This window comes from Lutzomyia longipalpis, chromosome 1, assembly GCF_024334085.1.
Source record: "Lutzomyia longipalpis isolate SR_M1_2022 chromosome 1, ASM2433408v1".
NCBI classification, from domain to species: domain Eukaryota; kingdom Metazoa; phylum Arthropoda; class Insecta; order Diptera; family Psychodidae; genus Lutzomyia; species Lutzomyia longipalpis.
The window spans coordinates 51,064,341-51,067,524 of NC_074707.1; the positions used below are offsets into that span (position 1 = coordinate 51,064,341).

The 3,184-nt window shown below is 40.5% G+C and overlaps 1 pseudogene; it reads right to left on the reverse strand.

Moving 5' to 3' along the window:
* Window positions 1–1,719: 1,719 nt before the first annotated feature.
* On the reverse strand, window positions 1,720–2,963 carry LOC129796383 (pyridine nucleotide-disulfide oxidoreductase domain-containing protein 1-like; annotated as a pseudogene).
* Window positions 2,964–3,184: the final 221 nt, after the last annotated feature.

The following is a 3,184-nucleotide window of genomic DNA, read 5'->3' on the forward strand; positions in this document are numbered from 1 at the left end:
AAACTCCCCATTGTATCGACGTGCACTCGACAGAGTCGCACGCGATACTGATTCTCTTTTTCGTTGCATCTTCTTTTTATAGAGAGATTTCCACTAAATGAACGGGTAACTTTTCATCGAAGCGACACGGAACTTTTGGGTAAAAACATGTTATAAATAGAGGTGACGCCGTGACTGAAAAATCATTTCTCTGCGAGCTCTCGCAGAGTGAATGTCTTCTGTAGAGGAAGACAAAACTTTTTTTTTCAGGAAAATGTTTTTGAATGCGGAAAGGAAGGAGGAAAAGACACGCTCAAACCATGGTGAGCTCCACTTCCCCGTGGGACGTAATCCATCGTCTCTTGCGCATGGGAAATTATGCTGGGAATGCCGGTGCTGGTGCTCCTCCGGATTTAAAGATTTCGCACAAAAAACCGCCCTTTTCAGGGCGATGAAAACAATGCATAAAGAATTTTATTGGATTTCTAAAAAAAAACCATTTAATTTTATTTAATTAATTAGCTGATCATCCGCAATGAAAGAATTTAATTTAATTGCTCATTGTGTGATTTTCTTCCCAACATTCAGGCAGTTCTCCTGCCCAAGAAGAGCAAGAAGAAGGCATAAAATTATCCCAAATCATGTCATCCTCCGGATTACATGATTTTGCACAAAAAACCGCCCTTTTCAGGGCGACAAAAACATTAAATTAAGAGTTTGTGTGAATTTCTTTTAAAAAAAACATTAAATTTTCTTTAATAAATTAAACATTTTAATTAATTATTATTTTATTTAAAAAAAATAATTAATTATTCATTTGAACTCTTTAAAAATTAATTTTGGGGGCTCTGAAAAGAGCCATTTCTATGAGAACATAAACCTAAAAAAAGACGGTTCCAATAAATGGGTGGGAAAAGTAATGTGGGGACGAAAATCGAGGACGAATTTAGTTTTCTACGAGCTCTCGTAGAATTGATGTCTCCTGCAAAGGAAGGCATCTCTGCTGTGGTCATCAAGTAGATGATCAGCATCAATGCTGGACGTCCTGGGATGGAATTCCAGCAATTGGATGCAACGGAAATGACGTATAGTGATGGGAAATTTTCCGTGGTAATCGACAAGGGAACATTGGATGCTTTCGATGCTTTGATGACGGATGATAGCCCGGAAACCCTGACTACGATGCGGAAGTACTGGTGCGAAGTGATACGATGCCTTCGCCTTGGTGGACGATACATTTGCATTTCCCTGCTGCAGCAGCACATCCTTGAGGCAATTGTACGGCATTTTTCTGCGGAAAATTTCATCGTGCGCATAAATCGATGCCACGAAGCAGAGTTGAAGAGTAGTGAGAATAACAAGGATGGCACAGCAATAGCCATGATGAATATGGATTCAGTACGGGGCGCCTGAAAACCCTCAAAGTACACAAAAGTGGTGATTCTGATGTCCTGTGGCAGTGCTCAGTGGCCGGATGTACCCATTCTACGGGCGGAATGACAGAAGAAAGTTTAAAATTCTCTAAAATCATGTTATCCTCCGGATTTCATGATTTTATACAAAAAAAAATGCCCTTTTCAGGGCAAAAAGACATTAAATAAAGATTTATGATGAATTTCTTTGAAATATATTAGGTTTTATTAAATTAATTAAGCGTTTTAATTAAAAAATTATATTTATTCATTGAACTCTTTAAAAAATTAATTTTGTGGGCTCTGAAAAGAGCCATTTTATGTCATTTTAGGAGCCAAACCAATTCTCTGCTGGCTTCCATGTGGCCGTACAGCAATCCCCAGCCGCATAAATATCCACCAGGGATGCTCGCATGAGTTCATTGACTGAAATCCCACCGTCTGTGGCACGCTCCAGTGGTGAATCTACCGTGTAATCAATTTTGGGATTGACACCACTTGCTGAAACGACAAAGTCGCACTCAAGAGTTAGTGAATGTTGACGGAATCCGGGAGATTGCATCCACTTCCGGAAACATCGGGCATTCAATGCCAATCGGGACCCAAGGCTGCTCCACAATTTCCCTGCGTTTCACCTGCGGAGAAGAAAGAACAAAGTTTAATCAATTTAATCAATTGAGAGATCCTTAAGAGGAAAATTAGTAATCGTCTCACCATACTGGAGCCTTTTTCCTGCAGATTTTTCTTGAAGAATTCAGCAGCTCCTGGATCAAGGAATGTGGAGGAAATGTGATTGATTATCCCTGACTACCCAATCAATTGTAACACCTTTCACTGCGTAGGCAATCTCACTGGCAATTCCACCATTTCCCACGAAAACAATTCTCTTCCTATCCGTGATCTTTCTCTGAAATTCCTGCACTGATTCTGTGTCACGAATCCCAATTAAATGGGGGCGCTCTTCTATTAAATTGGGACGAGCTCCTGTGCAGAATGAGTCGAGACTCTGTTACGAGGATTATTTTCTCTTCTGGACAGAGAAAGGCAATTGTCTCAGCACACGATACTCCGGCAATTCCTCCCCCCATAATCCTTCGGAATTAGGCAGAAGACTACACGAGACCTGCAAACAACACCAAAATCATCAGAAGAGTTTTTAACATAAAAATAATGCAAAATTCTTACCCGGAAGAAGGGAATTTTCTGAAACCAACAAACTCCCAACAATAAAAACTAACCTCAACACGGAGCTTCTGCTTCTTGGCGCCCCAGTCACCAGGTCACCACACACCTTCTCCAGGGAACGCACATTCCGGGATGTGAGGGTGATGCGAATACGAAGAACTGAAGCAACTTCCGCCTGGGGCTTCTCCTCAATATCTTTAGCAAACTGCAGCAGACTGTGGAAAACACGTTGCGAAGCAATTTTATTTACATTTCTCACGAAAAACAAACAAAATCACGCGTATTTCTACGAATTGACCACAAGATGGGATTATGCTGGAACTTACCATGCTTTGGGAGATGTTTCCTGGGCGAGATAGTTATTTTTTACGTAAAAATTGCAACCAGCGCTGAACCAGAACAGCTGACTCGCACGAATGCTTGCAGAGCACAAAAAGGAACCCTCCTACGCCAACTTTTTAACAAGGGGAAAACTTCCATGGAATTTCTTTGATGAAGTTCACCCGAAGAAGACAATATTGCGGATATTTTGTCCAGCATTTTTACACGTTTTAATTATACACGTTTTATGGCCAAATATTGTGAAATTAACTTCAAAATTTTTCCTC